The 20200-nt window shown below is 38.7% G+C and overlaps 1 protein-coding gene across 1 annotated transcript in view; it reads left to right on the top strand.

Moving 5' to 3' along the window:
- insra (insulin receptor a) overlaps positions 1-20200 on the top strand; it is a 159999-nt gene that overhangs the window by 90365 nt on the left and 49434 nt on the right. The gene's annotated exons all lie outside the window — the stretch shown is intronic.

The raw sequence follows: 20200 nt of genomic DNA, 5'->3' as shown, positions 1-20200 counted from the left end.
GTAAGCTCTGCTGAACTGTTTGACACCAAACATGTCATGATTGGACAAGGAGGCAAAGACAAGTTCTCAAAAGTAGGTTTTGCATATTATGCAAATAAAAAATAAAAAATTGGGTGGAGCATAAACAAGAATGACCCAGGTGGCTGACCAGCATGACCAAGAAGGATACAGATGTTCAATTAAGCAAGACAAGCAAGATTAAATAAGTTCAGCAGAGCTTTTATTTAGAATAAATCAACTGTAACTGTTTCACCAAATGACCACCAGAGCGCAGCAAGAGACCACATATAACCTGCTGGAAATCTATCACTCTATAAGTAAGACAGAACATTCCCTATCAGTGTGTTTCTATTTATTAAAAAGAGAAGAAAAGTCCGATTGGGCTCCAAATTGGTACTCATGATCAAGTGGTCTGTATATATATGTTTGTAAATTTGTGTGTTGATAGGGTCAAAGGTTCCTGACTTCTGTCCATTTAGGCTTGAAAAAAGCGATAATACAGGCTTATGGCCTACAAAATGGCTGTTGCTCTTTGGCCATATTAGAGGCAAAAAATATCTGATTTGGCTCAAAATTTGCAATCAGGATCACAATATCAGTCTATATATGTATGTCAATTTCTGTGTCAATAGGGTCAAAGGTTCCTGACTTCTGTCCATATAGATTTGAAAAAAGCGATAATACAGGCTTGAGGCCTACAAAATCGCTGTAGTTTTCCAGCCGTTGTAGAGGCAAAACATATCCGATTTGGCTGAAAATTTGCAATCAAGATCAGATTATCAGTCTATATATGTGTATAAATTTGTGTGTTGATAGGGTGAAAGGTTCCTGTCTTCTGTCCATTTAGGTTGGAAAATAGCGATAAATAGAATAAATTGAAAATAGTTATTTTTTCACTGTAGAGCCTACTGAAGACTTATTTGGCTCATACTTGGCACATGTACTTCAAATGTCATTGTTAATTAGTAGCTTCAACAGTTTTGGAATGTTTTAAACTTTGACAGAGTTTTGGCCAAATAACTCTGAAAAGGCTTTCACGTACATGTTTGATCAAGGTTTATGGGCCTCAAATAGTTAAAATGTCATGATTTTTTTGATAATTATTTACCTACAGGGTCTCAAGATTGCATCAAGACCAAATTTGTTTTGATTGATTAAGGACTTAAAGACAAGTTCGAAAAGAGCAATTTTTACTCTTTTGGCCACTGATGAAAATCTTTGCATTTTTGGTAAACACATGTAATTACAAAGTTGTAAAGGCTACAGCAAAGTATACAACTAAGAAAGAATAACAAGCCTAGGCCACTTGTACCTTTAGATATAACTGATTTTCTGCTATAGCGCCCCCTTGAGGCCAATCAACGCCATATTTTAATGGATGATAGAAGGCCCTGAGATACATGGAGGGTATAAGTATCGTCCTGATTGGTCATTGTTTAACCTGTCAAAAGCTTGCTGGAAACTGATTGGCTAATAACGATCGCAAAAATTTGCATATCAAATTTTCCTTCTGTAAAACATTAGGACATAGGCCATAGATGATACATGTCAAAGGAGAGCTTCATAGCTTGTACGGTTCCTGAGAAACAGATTTTTAGCTTTGGCTCCGCCCCCTGGGGGCGTATGTCTACACAGATTGACGGGATACCTCAGAATCATGTTGGCATCAAAGTTGTAAAGTGGCATTAGTGTAGATTTAAGCATTCAAAAGTTACAGCTGTTAGAGTAAATTTGGGTGTGCCACGGTAAGATTAATTTGCATATGGCGGCCATATTGTTTAAAAATTTCTCAATTTTTTCGATAATTATTGAGGTTGGGACTCTGCTGAGTTGTTTGACACCAAATATGACAGGATTGGTCAATGACCCTAGGACAAGTTCTCAAAAGTAGGTTTTGCATATTATGCTAAATAGCAAAAAATCTAAGTGGGCGGAGCTTAGTGGTTCTATTGAACTTTTTGATTTGCCATTAACCAAGGAATCATATAATGCAAGAATTTTTGCTCTAGCTATCAGGGCGTAGGAGTTACGAGGCCAAACGCGTTGAACTTCGCCATAGCGCCCCCTTGAGGCCGATCGGGCTCATCTTTTGAATCTGAGTAGCGGTGAGAAGTACTACCATATGACCAAGTCTCAGCCCTGTAGGCCTTACGGTTTCTTCTGCCCAATCACTTCTATGGCAGAAAAAGAATAAGAATAATAATAATAAATATAGCCGCAAGCGGCGATTTACGGGGTTCGAGCGTTACAGGCAAAGAGACCCCTGGAGGCCAGTTAGGCTTAAAACATGTTGCCGGTTGACCGGCATCGCCAAACTGGATGAGGATGACCAGCATGACCGTGAAGACCAAGCTAGATTACCAGCATGACTAATCTGGATGACAAACTTGTTGACCATATTGACCAAGCTGGAAGACCGTAATGACCAAACTGGATGACCAGCATGGCAAAGGTGGTTGGCCAGTATGACCAAGCTGGAAGACCACCATTACTATGAGGACAAAGCTGAATGACCAGCAGGACCATAATGACCAATGTGAATGGCCAGCATGACCAAGCTGGATGGCCAGCATAACCAAGCTGGGTGACCAGCGTGACCATAAAGACCATAATGGCAATGCTAGATGAGTGGTGTGAGTAAACTAGTTGAAAAGCATTGATAAATTGAGCTGTAGTGTTCATCAGGTTTTATGTGGTGTCTTACTGCACTCTAGTGCGCATTTGGTGAAACAAATTCAGTTCTTAAATTGAAAAAACACAAGGCATAAAAAGGGCATATAAATAACCCGTATATAGTATATAAGTTTTGACCTGATTAACATTCCGCCTGTTAAAAGCTTGCTGGAATGTGATTGGCTAATAGTGACCACAAAAGTGTCCATATCAAATTTTCATTTGGTGTACCATTAGTGCATGGGCCATAGATGATAATTGGCAAGGACGACCTTGATAGCTTGTATGGTTCTAGAGAAACAGCTATCGAGCATTGGCTCCGCCCCCTGGGGGGGTGTATGTCTACTTAAACTGACAGGGTATCTGAGAATCATGTAATGATCAAAGGACTGAAGTGGTATTAGTGTCAGGTTAAGCATTCAAAAGTTATAAGTGTTAAAGAGATTTTACTGCACCATGGTAGAACTCATTTGCATATGGCGGCCATATTGTTTATAAATGTAAAGATTTTTTTTATAATTATTGAGGAGTAAGCTCTGCTGAACTGTTTGACACCAAACATGTCATGATTGGTCAAGGATCCAAGGACAAGATCTCAAAAGTAGGTTTTGCATATTATGCAAATTTTTTTAAAAAATTAAGTGGGTGGAGCCTAAACAAGAATGACCCAGGTGGCTGACTAGCATGACTAAGAAGGATAAAGATCTTCAATTAAGCAAGACAAGCAAGATTAAATAAGTTCAGCAGAGCTTTAATTTAGAATAATTCACCTGTAGCTGTTTCACCAAATGACCACCAGAGCGCAGCAAGAGACCACATATAACCTGCTGGAAATCTATCACTCTATCAGAAAGACAGAACATTCCCTATCAGTGTGTTTCTATTTATTAAAAAGAGAAGAAAAGTCCGATTGGGCTCCAAATTGGTACTCATGATCAAGTAGTCTGTATATACATGTATGTAAATTTGTGTGTTGATAGGGTCAAAGGTTCCTGACTTCTGTCCATTTAGGCTTGAAAAAAGCGATAATACAGGCTTATGGCCTACAAAATGGCTGTTGCTCTTTGGCCATATTAGAGGCAAAAAATATCTGATTTGGCTCAAAATTTGCAATCAAGATCACAATATCAGTCTATATATGTATGTCAATTTCTGTGTCAATAGGGTCAAAGGTTCCTGACTTCTGTCAATTTAGATTTGAAAAAAGCGATAATACAGGCTTGAGGCCTACAAAATCGCTGTAGTTTTCCAGCCGTTGTAGAGGCAAAACATGTCCGATTTGGCTGAAAATTTGCAATAAAGATCACAATATCAGTCTATATATGTGTACAAATTTGTGTGTTGATAGGGTGAAAGGTTCCTGTCTTCTGTCCATTTAGGTTGGAAAATAGCGATAAATAGAATAAATTGAAAATAGTTATTTTTTCACTGTAGAGCCTACTGAAGACTTATTTGGCTCATACTTGGCACATGTACTTCAAATGTCATTGTTAATTAGTAGCTTCAACAGTTTTGGCATGTTTTAAACTTTGACAGAGTTTTGGCCAAATAACTCTGAAAAGGCTTTCACGTACATGTTTGATCAAGGTTTATGGGCCTCAAATAATTAAAATGTCAAGATTTTTTTGATAATTATTTACCTACAGGGTCTCAAGATTGCATCAAGACCAAATTTGTTTTGATTGATTAAGGACTTAAAGACAAGTTCGAAAAGAGCAATTTTTACTCTTTTGGCCACTGATGAAAATCTTTGCATTTTTGGTAAACACATGTAATTACAAAGTTGTAAAGGCTACAGGAATGTATACAACTAAAAAAGAATATTAAGCTTAGGCCACTTGTACCTTTAGATATAACTGATTTTCTGCTATAGCGCCCCCTTGAGGCCAATCAACGCCATATTTTAATGGATGATAGAAGGCCCTGAGATACATGTAGGGTATAAGTATCGTCCTGATTGGTCATTGTTTAGCTTGTCAAAAGCTTGCTGGAATCTGATTGGCTAATAACGATCGCAAAAATTTGCATATCAAATTTTCCTTCTGTTAAACATTAGGACATAGGCCATAGATGATACATGCCAAAGGAGAGCTTCATAGCTTGTACGGTTCCTGAGAAACAGATTTTTAGCTTTGGCTCCGCCCCCTGGGGGCGTATGTCTACACAGATTGACGGGCTACCTCAGAATCATGTTGGCATCAACGGTCTAAAGTGCCATTAGTGTAGGTTTAAGCATTCAAAAGTTACAGCTGTTAGAGTAAATTTGGGTGTGCCACGGTAAGATTAATTTGCATATGGCGGCCATATTGTTTACAAATTTCACAATTTTTTTGATAATTATTGAGGTTGGGACTCTGCTGAGTTGTTTGACACCAAATATGACAGGATTGGTCAATGACCCTAGGACAAGTTCTCAAAAGTAGGTTTTGCATATTATGCTAAATAGCAAAAAATCTAAGTGGGCGGAGCTTAGTGGTTCTATTGACCTTTTTGATTTGCCATTAACCAAGGAATCATATAATGCAAGAATTTTTGCTCTAGCTATCAGGGCGTGGCAGTTACGAGGCCTAACGCGTTGACCTTCGCCATAGCGCCCCCTTGAGGCCGATCGGGCTCATCTTTTGAATCTGAGTAGCGGTGAGAAGTACTACCATATGACCAAGTCTCAGCCCTGTAGGCCTTACGGTTTCTTCTGCCCGATCACTTCTATGGCAGAAAAAGAATAAGAATAATAATAATAATAATAATAATAATAATAATAATAATAATCAGAACAATTACAATAGGGTTTCTAGCACTACGTGCTCGAACCCCTAATAATAATCAGAACAATTACAATAGGGTTTCTAGCACTACGTGCTCGAACCCCTAATAAATATAGCCGCAAGCGGCGATTTACGGGGTTCGAGCGTTACAGACAAAGAGGCCCCTGGAGGCCAGTTAGGCTTAAAACATGTTGCTGGTTGACTGGCATCACCAAACTGGATGACCAGCATGGCAAAGGTGTTTGGCCAGTATGACCAAGCTGGATGACCAGCATTGCTATGATGACAAAGCTGAATGACCAGCAGGACCATAATGACCAATGTGAATGACCAGAATGACCTAGCTGGATGGGCAGCATAACCAAGCTAGGTGACCAGCGTGACCATAAAGACCATAATGACAATGCTAGATGAGTGGTGTGAGAAAACTAATTGAAATGCATTGATAAATTGAGCTGTAGTGTTCAGCAGGTTTTATGGGGTCTCTTGCTGCACTCTAGTGGGCATTCGGAGAGCCTAGCAGTGAGGCATGACAAGGGCACATATTAATAACCAATAATATCAATAATAGTACATAAGTTTTGACCTGATTAACATTCAGCCTGTTAAAAGCTTGCTGGAATGTGATTGGCTAATAGTGACTACAAAAGTGTCCATATCAAATTTTCATTTGGTGTACCATTAGTGCATGGGCCATAGATGATAATTGGCAAGGACGACCTTAATAGCTTGTATGGTTCTAGAGAAACAGCTATCGAGCATTGGCTCCGCCCCCTGGGGGGGTGTGTGTCTACTTAAACTGACAGGGTATCTGAGAATCATGTAATGATCAAAGGACTGAAGTGGTATTAGTGTCAGGTTAAGCATTCAAAAGTTATAAGTGTTAAAGACATTTTACTGCACTGTGGTAGAACTAATTTGCATATGGCGGCCATATTGTTTACAAATGTAAAGATTTATTAAATAATTATTGAGGAGCAAGCTCTGCTAAATTGTTTGACACCAAACATGTCATGATTGGTCAAGGAGGCAAGGGAAAGATGTCAAAAGTAGGTTTTGCATATTATGCTAATTTAAAAAAAAATTAAGTGGGTGGAGCATAAACAAGAATGACCCAGGTGGCTGAGCAGCATGACCAAGAAGGATAAAGATGTTCAATTAAGCAAGACAAGCAAGATTAATTAAGTTCAGCAGAGCTTTAATTTAGAATAATTCACCTGTAGCTGTTTCACCAAATGACCACCAGAGCGCAGCAAGAGACCACATATAACCTGCTGGAAATCTATCACTCTATAAGCAAGTCAGAACATTCCCTATCAGTGTGTTTCTATTTATTAAAAAGAGAAGAAAAGTCCGATTGGGCTCCAAATTGGTACTCATGATCAAGTGGTCTGTATATACATGTATGTAAATTTGTGTGTTGATAGGGTCAAAGGTTCCTGACTTCTGTCCATTTAGATTTGAAAAAAGCGATAATACAGGCTTGAGGCCTACAAAATCGCTGTAGTTTTCCAGCCGTTGTAGAGGCAAAACATGTCAGATTTGGCTGAAAATTTGCAATCAAGATCAGATTATCAGTCTATATATGTGTATAAATTTGTGTGTTGATAGGGTGAAAGGTTCCTGTCTTCTGTCCATTTAGGTTGGAAAATAGCGATAAATAGAATAAATTGAAAATAGTTATTTTTTCACTGTAGAGCCTACTGAAGACTTATTTGGCTCATACTTGGCACATGTACTTCAAATGTCATTGTTAATTAGTAGCTTCAACAGTTTTGGCATGTTTTAAACTTTGACAGAGTTTTGGCCAAATAACTCTGAAAAGGCTTTCACGTACATGTTTGATCAAGGTTTATGGGCCTCAAATAGTTAAAATATCAAGATTTTTTTGATAATTATTTACCTACAGGGTCTCAAGATTGCATCAAGACCAAATTTGTTTTGATTGATTAAGGACTTAAAGACAAGTTCGAAAAGAGCAATTTTTACTCTTTTGGCCACTGATGAAAATCTTTGCATTTTTGGTAAACATATGTAATTACAAAGTTGTAAAGGCTACAGCGAAGTATACAACTAAAAAAGAATAACAAGCCTAGGCCACTTGTACCTTTAGATATAACTGATTTTCTGCTATAGCGCCCCCTTGAGGCCAATCAACGGCATATTTTAATGGATGATAGAAGGCCCTGAGATACATGTAGGGTATAAGTATCTTCCTGATTGGTCATTGTTTAGCCTGTCAAAAGCTTGCTGGAATCTGATTGGCTAATAACGATTGCAAAAATTTGCATATCAAATTTTCCTTCTGGAAAACATTAGAACATAGGCCATAGATGATACATGCCAAAGGAGAGCTTCATAGCTTGTACGGTTCCTGAGAAACAGATTTTTAGCTTTGGCTCCGCCCCCTGGGGGCGTATGTCTACACAGATTGAGGTGGTACCTCAGAATCATGTTGGCATCAAAGTTGTAAAGTGGCATTAGTGTAGGTTTAAGCATTCAAAAGTTACAGCTGTTAGAGTAAATCTGGGTGTGCCACGGTAAGATTAATTTGCATATGGTGGCCATATTGTTTACAAATTTCACAATTTTTTCGATAATTATTGAGGATGGGACTCTGCTAAGTTGTTTGACACCAAATATGACAGGACTGGTCAATGAACCTAGGACAAGTTCTCAAAAGTAGGTTTTGCATATTATGCTAAATAGCAAAAAATCTAAGTGGGCGGAGCTTAGTGGTTCTATTGACCTTTTTGATTTGCCATTAACCAAGGAATCATATAATGCAAGAATTTTTGCTTTAGCTATCAGGGCGTGGGAGTTACGAGGCCAAACGCGTTGACCTTCGCCATAGCGCCCCCTTGAGGCCGATCGGGCTCATCTTTTGAATCTGAGTAGCGGTGAAAAGTACTACCATATGACCAAGTCTCAGCCCTGTAGGCCTTACGGTTTCTTCTGCCCAATCACTTCTATGGCAGAAAAAGAATAAGAACTATAATAATAATCAGAACAATTACAATAGGGTTTCTAGCACTACGTGCTCGAACCCCTAATAATAATAATAATAATAATAATAATAATAATCAGAACAATTACAATAGGGTTTCTAGCACTACGTGCTCGAACCCCTAATAATAATAATAATCAGAACAATTACAATAGGGTTTCTAGCACTACGTGCTCGAACCCCTAATAATAATAATAATAATAATAATAATCAGAACAATTACAATAGGGTTTCTAGCACTACGTGCTCGAACCCCTAAATATAGCGGCGATTTACGGGGTTCGAGCGTTACAGGCAAAGAGACCCCTGGAGGCCAGTTAGGCTTAAAACATGTTGCCGGTTGACCGGCATCGCCGAACTGGATGAGGATGACCAGCATGACCGTGAAGACCAAGCTAGATTACCAGCATGACTAATCTGGATGACAAACTTGTTGACCATATTGACCAAGCTGGAAGACCATAATGACCAAACTGGATGACCAGCATGGCAAAGGTGGTTGGCCAGTATGACCAAGCTGGAAGACCACCATTACTATGAGGACAAAGCTGAATGACCAGCAGGACCATAATGACCAATGTGAATGGCCAGCATGACCAAGCTGGATGGCCAGCATAACCAAGCTGGGTGACCAGCGTGACCATAAAGACCATAATGGCAATGCTAGATGAGTGGTGTGAGTAAACTAGTTGAAAAGCATTGATAAATTGAGCTGTAGTGTTCATCAGGTTTTATGTGGTGTCTTACTGCACTCTAGTGGGCATTTGGTGAAACAAATTCAGTTCTTAAATTGAAAAAACACAAGGCATAAAAAGGGCATATAAATAACCCGTATATAGTATATAAGTTTTGACCTGATTAACATTCCGCCTGTTAAAAGCTTGCTGGAATGTGATTGGCTAATAGTGACCACAAAAGTGTCCATATCAAATTTTCATTTGGTGTACCATTAGTGCATGGGCCATAGATGATAATTGGCTAGGATGACCTTGATAGCTTGTATGGTTCTAGAGAAACAGCTATCGAGCATTGGCCCCGCCCCCTGGGGGGGTGTATGTCTACTTAAACTGACAGGGTATCTGAGAATCATGTAATGATCAAAGGACTGAAGTGGTATTAGTGTCAGGTTAAGCATTCAAAAGTTATAAGTGTTAAAGAGATTTTACTGCACCATGGTAGAACTCATTTGCATATGGTGGCCATATTGTTTATAAATGTAAAGATTTTTTAAATAATTATTGAGGAGTAAGCTCTGCTGAACTGTTTGACTCCAAACATGTCATGATTGGTCAAGGATCCAAGGACAAGATCTCAAAAGTATTTTTTGCATATTATGCAAATTAAAAAAAAAATAAGTGGGTGGAGCATAAATAAGAATGACCCAGGTGGCTGACTAGCATGACCAAGAAGGATAAATATGTTCAATTAAGCAAGACAAAAAAGATTAAATAAGTTCAGCAGAGCTTTAATTTAGAATAATTCAAATGTAGCTGTTTCACCAAATGACCACCAGAGTGCAGCAAGAGACCACATATAACCTGCTGGAAATCTATCACTCTATAAGTAAGACAGAACATTCCCTATCAGTGTGTTTCTATTTATTACAAAGAGAGGAAAAGTCCGATTGGGCTCCAAATTGGTACTCATGATCAAGTGGTCTGTATATATATGTGTGTAAATTTGTGTGTTGATAGGGTCAAAGGTTCCTGACTTCTGTCCATTTAGGTTTGAAAAATGCGATAATACAGGCTTATGGCCTACAAAATGGCTGTTGCTCTTTGGCCATATTAGAGGCAAAAAATATCTGATTTGGCTCAAAATTCGCAATCAAGATCACAATATCAGTCTATATATGTATGTAAATTTCTGTGTTCATAGGGTCAAAGGTTCCTGACTTCTGTCCATTTAGGTTTGAAAAAAGCGATAATACAGGCTTGAGGCCTACAAAATCGCTGTAGTTTTCCAGCTGTTGTACAGGGAAAACATGTCCGATGTGGCTGAAAATTTGCAATCAAGATCAGATTATCAGTCTATATATGTGTATAAATTTGTGTGTTGATAGGGTCAAAGGTTCCTGTCTTCTGTCCATTTAGGTTGGAAAATAGCGATAAATAGAATAAATTGAAAATAGTTAATTTGTCACTGTAGAGCCTACTGAAGACTTATTTGGCTCATACTTGGCAAATGTGCTTGAAATGTCATTGTTAATTAGTAGCTTCAACAGTTTTGACCTGTTTAAAACTTTGACAGAGTTTTGGCCAAATAACTCTGAAAAGGCTTTCACGTACATGTTTCTTCAAGGTTTATGGGCCTCAAGTAGTTAAAATGTCAAGATTTTTTTGATAATTATTTACCTACAGGGTCTCAAGATTGCATCAAGACCAAATTTGTTTTGATTGATTAAGGACTTAAAGACAAGTTCGAAAAGAGCCATTTTTACTCTTTTGGCCACTGATGAAAATCTTTGCATTTTTGGTAAACACATGTAATTACAAAGTTGTAAAGGCTACAGCAAAGTATACAATTAAAAAGAATAACAAGCCTAGGCCACTTGTATCTTTAGATATAACTGATTTTCTGCTATAGCGCCCCCTTGAGGCCAATCAACGCCATATTTTAATGGATGATATAAGGCCCTGAGATACATGTAGGATATAAGTATCGTCCTGATTGGTCATTGTTTAGCATGTCAAAAGCTTGCTGGAATCTAATTGGCTAATAACGATCGCAAAAATTTGCATATCACATTTTCCTTCTGTAAAACATTAGGACATAGGCCATAGATGATACATGTCAAAGGAGAGCTTCATAGCTTGTACGGTTCCTGAGAAACACATTTTTAGCTTTGGCTCCGCCCCCTGGGGGCGTATGTCTACACAGATTGACGGGCTACCTCAGAATCATGTTGGCATCAAAGTTGTCAAGTGGCATTAGTGTAGGTTTAAGCATTCAAAAGTTACAGCTGTTAGAGTAAATTTGGGTGTGCCACGGTAAGATTAATTTGCATATGGCGGCCATATTGTTTAAAAATTTCACAATTTTTTCGATAATTATTGAGGATGGGACTCTGCTGAGTTGTTTGACACCAAATATGACAGGATTGGTCAATGTCCCTAGGACAAGTTCTCAAAAGTAGGTTTTGCATATTATGCTAAATAGCAAAAAATCTAAGTGGGCGGAGCTTGGTGGTTCTATTGACCTTTTTGATTTGCCATTAAACAAGGAATCATATAATGCAAGAATTTTTACTCTAGCTATCAGGGCGTGGGAGTTACCTGGCCTAACGCGTTGACCTTCGCCATAGCGCCCCCTTGAGGCCGATCGGGCTCATCTTTTGAATCTGAGTAGCGGTGAGAAGTACTACCATATGACCAAGTCTCAGCCCTGTAGGCCTTACGGTTTCTTCTGCCCAATCACTTCTATGGCAGAAAAAGAATAAGAATAATAATAAATATAGCCGCAAGCGGCGATTTACGGGGTTCGAGCGTTACAGGCAAAGAGACCCCTGGAGGCCAGTTAGGCTTAAAACATGTTGCCGGTTGACCGGCATCGCCAAACTGGATGAGGATGACCAGCATGACCGTGAAGACCAAGCTAGATTACCAGCATGACTAATCTGGATGACAAACTTGTTGACCATATTGACCAAGCTGGAAGACCATAATGACCAAACTGGATGACCAGCATGGCAAAGGTGGTTGGCCAGTATGACCAAGCTGGAAGACCACCATTACTATGAGGACAAAGCTGAATGACCAGCAGGACCATAATGACCAATGTGAATGGCCAGCATGACCAAGCTGGATGGCCAGCATAACCAAGCTGGGTGACCAGCGTGACCATAAAGACCATAATGGCAATGCTAGATGAGTGGTGTGAGTAAACTAGTTGAAAAGCTTTGATAAATTGAGCTGTAGTGTTCATCAGGTTTTATGTGGTGTCTTACTGCACTCTAGTGCGCATTTGGTGAAACAAATTCAGTTCTTAAATTGAAAAAACACAAGGCATAAAAAGGGCATATAAATAACCCGTATATAGTATATAAGTTTTGACCTGATTAACATTCCGCCTGTTAAAAGCTTGCTGGAATGTGATTGGCTAATAGTGACCACAAAAGTGTCCATATCAAATTTTCATTTGGTGTACCATTAGTGCATGGGCCATAGATGATAATTGGCTAGGATGACCTTGATAGCTTGTATGGTTCTAGAGAAACAGCTATCGAGCATTGGCCCCGCCCCCTGGGAGTGTATGTCTACTTAAACTGACAGGGTATCTGAGAATCTCGTAATGATCAAAGGACTGAAGTGGTATTAGTGTCAGGTTAAGCATTCAAAAGTTATAAGTGTTAAAGACATTTTACTGCACCATGGTAGAACTCATTTGCATATGGCGGCCATATTGTTTATAAATGTAAAGGTTTTTTTAATAATTATTGAGGAGTAAGCTCTGCTGAACTGTTTGACACCAAACATGTCATGATTGGTCAAGGATCCAAGGACAAGATCTCAAAAGTAGGTTTTGCATATTATGCAAATTTAAAAAAAAATTAAGTGTGTGGAGCATAAACAAGAATGACCCAGGTGGCTGACCATCATGAACAAGAAGGATAAATATGTTCAATTAAGCAAGACAAGCAAGATTGAATAAGTTCAGCAGAGCTTTAATTTAGAATAATTCAAATGTAACTGTTTCACCAAATGACCACCAGAGCGCAGCAAGAGACCACATATAACCTGCTGGAAATCTATCACTCTATAAGTAAGACAGAACATTCCCTATCAGTGTGTTTCTATTTATTAAAAAGAGAAGAAAAGTCCGATTGGGCTCCAAATTGGTACTCATGATCAACTGGTCTGTATATACATGTATGTAAATTTGTGTGTTGATAGGGTCAAATGTTCCTTACTTCTGACCATTTAGGTTTGAAAAAAGTGATAATACAGGCTTATGGCCTACAAAATGGCTGTTGCTCTTTGGCCATATTAGAGGCAAAAAATATCTGATTTGGCTCAAAATTTGCAATCATGATCACAATATCAGTCTATATATGTATGTCAATTTCTGTGTCAATAGGGTCAAAGGTTCCTGACTTCTGTCAATTTAGATTTGAAAAAAGCGATAATACAGGCTTGAGGCCTACAAAATCGCTGTAGTTTTCCAGCCGTTGTAGAGGCAAAACATGTCCGATTTGGCTGAAAATTTGCAATCAAGATCAGATTATCAGTCTATATATGTGTATAAATTTGTGTGTTGATAGGGTGAAAGGTTCATGTCTTCTGTCCATTTAGGTTGGAAAATAGCGATAAATGGAATAAATTGAAAATAGTTATTTTTTCACTGTAGAGCCTACTGAAGACTTATTTGGCTCATACATGGCACATGTGCTTCAAATGTCATTGTTAATTAGTAACTTCAACAGTTTTGGCATGTTTTAAACTTTGACAGAGTTTTGGCCAAATAACTCTGAAAAGGCTTTCACGTACATGTTTGATCAAGGTGTTGGGGCCATAAAAAGTTAAAATTCTAACATTTTTTTGATAATTATTTACCTACACGGTCTCAAGATTGTGAAAAGACCAAAGTTGATTTAATTGGTTGAATATCCAGGGACTAGTTCAAAAAGTGCAATTTTTACTCTACTGGCCACTGATGCAAAACAATACATTTTTGGTAAAGACATGTAATTACAAAGTTGTAAAGGTTACAGCAAAGCATAAAACTCAAAAAGAATAACAAGCCTAGGCCACTTGTACCTTTAGATATAACTGATTTTCTGCTATAGCGCCCCCTAGAGGCCAATCAACGCCATATTTTAATGGATGATAGAAGGCCCTCATATACATGTACAATATAAGTATCGTCCTGATTGGTGATTGTTTAGCCTGTCAAAAGCTTGCTGTAATCTGATTGGCTAATAGCGACCACAAAAATTCACACATCAAAATATCCTTCAGTAGTCCATTAGGATATAGGCCACAGAGGATACATGCCAAAGGAGAGCTTGATAGCTTGTACGGTTCCTGAGAAACAGATTTTTAGCTTTGGCTCCGCCCCCTGGGGGCGTATGTCTACACAGATTGACGGGCTACCTCAGAATCATGTTGGCATCAAAGTTGTAAAGTGGCATTAGTGTAGGTTTAAGCATTCAAAAGTTACAGCTGTTAGAGTAAATTTGGGTGTGCCACGGTAAGATTAATTTGCATATGGCGGCCATATTGTTTACAAATTTCACAATTTTTTCGATAATTATTGAGTATGGGACTCTGCTGAGTTGTTTGACACCAAATATGACAGGATTGGTCAATGACCCTAGGACAAGTTCTCAAAAGTAGGTTTTGCATATTCTGCTAAATAGCAAAAAATCTAAGTGGGCGGAGCTTAGTGGTTCTATTGACCTTTTTGATTTGCCATTAACCAAGGAATCATATAATGCAAGAATTTTTGCTCTAGCTATCAGGGCGTAGGAGTTACGAGGCCAAACACGTTGACCTTCCCCATAGCGCCCCCTTGAGGCCGATCGGGCTCATCTTTTGAATCTGAGTAGCGGTGAGAAGTACTACCATATGACCAAGTCTCAGCCCTGTAGGCCTTACGGTTTCTTCTGCCCAATCACTTCTATGGCAGAAAAAGAATAAGAACTATAATAAATATAGCCGCAAGCGGCGATTTACGGGGTTCGAGCGTTACAGACAAAGAGGCCCCTGGAGGCCAGTTAGGCTTAAAACATGTTGCTGGTTGACTGGCATCACCAAACTGGATGACCAGCATGGCAAAGGTGTTTGGCTAGTATGACCAAGCTGGATGACCAGCATTGCTATGATGACAAAGCTGAATGACCAGCAGGAACATAATGACCAATGTGAATGACCAGAATGACCTAGCTGGATGGGCAGCATAACCAAGCTAGGTGACCAGCGTGACCATAAAGACCATAATGACAATGCTAGATGAGTGGTGTGAGTAAACTAGTTGAAATGCATTGATAAATTGAGCTGTAGTGTTCAGCAGGTTTTATGTGGTCTCTTGCTGCACTCTAGTGGGCATTCGGAGAGCCTAGCAGTGAGGCATGACAAGGGCACATATTAATAACCAATAATATCAATAATAGTACATAAGTTTTGACCTGATTAACATTCAGCCTGTTAAAAGCTTGCTGGAATGTGATTGGCTAATAGTGACCACAAAAGTGTCCATATCAAATTTTCATTTGGTGTACCATTAGTGCATGGGCCATAGATGATAATTGGCAAGGACGACCTTAATAGCTTGTATGGTTCTAGAGAAACAGCTATCGAGCATTGGCTCCGCCCCCTGGGGGGTGTATGTCTACTTAAACTGACAGGGTATCTGAGAATCATGTAATGATCAAAGGACTGAAGTGGTATTAGTGTCAGGTTAAGCATTCAAAAGTTATAAGTGTTAAAGACATTTTACTGCACTGTGGTAGAACTAATTTGCATATGGCGGCCATATTGTTTACAAATGTAAAGATTTATTAAATAATTATTGAGGAGCAAGCTCTGCTAAATTGTTTGACACCAAACATGTCATGATTGGTCAAGGAGGCAAGGGAAAGATGTCAAAAGTAGGTTTTGCATATTATGCTTATTTAAAAAAAATTAAGTGGGTGGAGCATAAACAAGAATGACCCAGGTGGCTGAGCAGCATGACCAAGAAGGATAAAGATGTTCAATTAAGCAAGACAAGCAAGATTAAATAAGTTCAGCAGAGCTTTAATTTAGAATAATTCACCTGTAGCTGTTTCACCAAATGACCACCAGAGCGCAGCAAGAGACCACATATAACCTGCTGGAAATCTATCACTCTATCAGTAAGACAGAACATTCCCTATCAGTGTGTTTCTATTTATTAAAAGAGAAGAAAAGTCCGATTGGCCTCCAAATTAGTACTCATGATCAAGTGGTCTCTATATATATGTGTGTAAATTTGTGTGTTGATAGGGTCAAAGGTTCCTCACTTCTGTCCATTTAGGCTTGAAAAAAGCGATAATACAGGCTTATGGCCTACAAAATGGCTGTTGCTCTTTGGCCATATTAGAGGCAAAAAATATCTGATTTGGCTCAAAATTAGCAATCAAGATCACAATATCAGTCTATATATGTATGTCAATTTATGTGTCGATAGGGTCAAAGGTTCCTGACTTCTGTCCATTTAGATTTGAAAAAAGCGATAATACAGGCTTGAGGCCTACAAAATCGCTGCAGTTTTCCAGCCGTTGTAGAGGCAAAACATGTCCGATTTGGCTGAAAATTTGCAATCAAGATCAGATTATCAGTCTATATATGTGTATAAATTTGTGTGTTGATAGGGTGAAAGGTTCCTGTCTTCTGTCCATTTAGGTTGGAAAATAGCGATAAATAGAATAAATTGAAAATAGTTATTTTTACACTGTAGAGCCTACTGAAGACTTATTTGGCTCATACTTGGCACATGTGCTTCAAATGTCATTGTTAATTAGTAGCTTCAACAGTTTTGGCATGTTTTAAACTTTGACAGAGTTTTGGCCAAATAACTCTGAAAAGGCTTTCACGTACATGTTTGATCAAGGTTTATGGGCCTCAAATAGTTAAAATGTCAAGATTTTTTTGATAATTATTTACCTACAGGGTCTCAAGATTGCATCACGACCAAATTTGTTTTGATTGATTAAGGACTTAAAGACAAGTTCGAAAAGAGCAATTTTTACTCTTTTGGCCACTGATGAAAATCTTTGCATTTTTGGTAAACACATGTAATTACAAAGTTGTAAAGGCTACAGCAAAGTACACAACTAAAAAAGAATAACAAGCCTAGGCCACTTGTACCTTTAGATATAACTGATTTTCTGCTATAGCGCCCCCTTGAGGCCAATCAACGCCATATTTTAATGGATGATAGAAGGCCCTGAGATACATGTAGGGTATAAGTGTCGTCCTGATTGGCCATTGTTTAGCATGTCAAAAGCTTGCTGGAATCTGATTGGCTAATAACGATCGCAAAAATTTGCATATCAAATTTTCCTTCTGTAAAACATTAGGACATAGGCCATAGATGATACATGCCAAAGGAGAGCTTCATAGCTTGTACGGTTCCTGAGAAACAGATTTTTAGCTTTGGCTCCGCCCCCTGGGGGCGTATGTCTTCATAGATTGACGGGCTACCTCAGAATCATGTTGGCATCAAAGTTGTAAAGTGGCATTAGTGTAGGTTTAAGCATTCAAAAGTTACAGCTGTTAGAGTAAATTTGGGTGTGCCACGGTAAGATTAATTTGCATATGGCGGCCATATTGTTTACAAATATTACAATTTTTTTGATAATTATTGAGGTTGGGACTCTGCTGAGTTGTTTGACACCAAATATGACAGGATTGGTCAATGACCCTAGGACAAGTTCTAAAAAGTAGGTTTTGCATATTATGCTAAATAGCAAAAAATCTAAGTGGGCGGAGCTTAGTGGTTCTATTGACCTTTTTGATTTGCCATTAAGCAAGGAATCATATAATGTAAGAATTTTTGCTCTAGCTATCAGGGCGTAGGAGTTACGAGGCCAAACGCGTTGACCTTCGCCATAGCGCCCCCTTGAGGCCGATCGGGCTCATCTTTTGAATCTGAGTAGCGGTGAGAAGTACTACCATATGACCAAGTCTCAGCCCTGTAGGCCTTACGGTTTCTTCTGCCCAATCACTTCTATGGCAGAAAAAGAATAAGAACTATAATAATAATAATAATAATCAGAACAATTACAATAGGGTTTCTAGCACTACGTGCTCGAACCCCTAAATATAGCCGCAAGCGGCGATTTACGGGGTTCGAGCGTTACAGGCAAAGAGACCCCTGGAGGCCAGTTAGGCTTAAAACATGTTGCCGGTTGACCGGCATCGCCAAACTGGATGAGGATGACCAGCATGACCGTGAAGACCAAGCTAGATTACCAGCATGACTAATCTGGATGACAAACTTGTTGACCATATTGACCAAGCTGGAAGACCATAGTGACCAAACTGGATGACCAGCATGGCAAAGGTGGTTGGCCAGTATGACCAAGCTGGAAGACCACCATTACTATGAGGACAAAGCTGAATGACCGGGAGGACCATAATGACCAATGAGAATGGCCAGCATGACCAAGCTGGATGGCCAGCATAACCAAGCTGGGTGACCAGCGTGACCATAAAGACCATAATGGCAATGCTAGATGAGTGGTGTGAGTAAACTAGTTGAAAAGCATTGATAAATTGAGCTGTAGTGTTCATCAGGTTTTATGTGGTGTCTTACTGCACTCTAGTGGGCATTTGGTGAAACAAATTCAGTTCTTAAATTGAAAAAACACAAGGCATAAAAAGGGCATATAAATAACCCGTATATAGTATATAAGTTTTGACCTGATTAACATTCCGCCTGTTAAAAGCTTGCTGGAATGTGATTGGCTAATAGTGACCTTGGCTAGGATGACCTTGATAGCTTGTATGGTTCTAGAGAAACAGCTATTGAGCATTGGCCCCGCCCCCTGGGGGTGTATGTCTACTTAAACTGACAGGGTATTTGAGAATCATGTAATAATCAAAGGGCTGAAGTGGTATTAGTGTCAGGTTAAGCATTCAAAAGTTATAAGTGTTAAAGACATTTTACTGCACCATGGTAGAACTCATTTGCATATGGCGGCCATATTGTTTATAAATGTAAAGATTTTTTAAATAATTATTGAGGAGTAAGCTCTGCTGAACTGTTTGACACCAAACATGTCATGATTGGTCAAGGATCCAAGGACAAGATCTCAAAAGTAGGTTTTGCATATTATGCAAATTTAAAAAAAAATTAAGTGGGTGGAGCATAAACAAGAATGACCCAGGCGGCTGACCAGCATGAACAAGAAGGATAAATATGTTCAATTAAGCAAGACAAGCAAGATTGAATAAGTTCAGCAGAGCTTTAATTTAGAATAATTCAAATGTAACTGTTTCACCAAATGACCACCAGAGCGCAGCAAGAGACCACATATAACCTGCTGGAAATCTACCACTCTATAAGTAAGACAGAACATTCCCTATCAGTGTGTTTCTATTTATTAAAAAGAGAAGAAAAGTCCGATTGGGCTCCAAATTGGTACTCATGATCAAGTGGTCTGTATATACATGTATGTAAATTTGTGTGTTGATAGGGTCAAAGGTTCCTGACTTCTGACCATTTAGGTTTGAAAAAAGTGATAATACAGGCTTATGGCCTACAAAATGGCTGTTGCTCTTTGGCCATATTAGAGGCAAAAAATATCTGATTTGGCTCAAAATTTGCAATCAAGATCACAATATCAGTCTATATATGTATGTCAATTTCTGTGTCAATAGGGTCAAAGGTTCCTGACTTCTGTCCATTTAGATTTGAAAAAAGCGATAATACAGGCTTGAGGCCTACAAAATCTCTGTAGTTTTCCAGCCGTTGTAGAGGGAAAACATGTCCGATTTGGCTGAAAATTTGCAATCAAGATCAGATTATCAGTCTATATATGTGTATAAATTTGTGTGTTGATAGGGTGAAAGGTTCCTGTCTTCTGTCCATTTAGGTTGGAAAATAGCGATAAATAGAATAAATTGAAAATAGTTATTTTTTCACTGTAGAGCCTACTGAAGACTTATTTGGCTCATACTTGGCAAATGTGCTTCAAATGTCATTGTTAATTAGTAGCTTCAACAGTTTTGGCATGTTTTAAACTTTGACAGAGTTTTGGCCAAATAACTCTGAAAAGGCTTTCACGTAC

Source organism: Astyanax mexicanus, chromosome 8 (genome assembly GCF_023375975.1).
Source record: "Astyanax mexicanus isolate ESR-SI-001 chromosome 8, AstMex3_surface, whole genome shotgun sequence".
NCBI lineage: Eukaryota > Metazoa > Chordata > Actinopteri > Characiformes > Acestrorhamphidae > Astyanax > Astyanax mexicanus.
The sequence above is the reverse complement of the archived record's forward strand: the minus strand, read 5'-3'. Positions and strand labels throughout refer to the sequence as shown.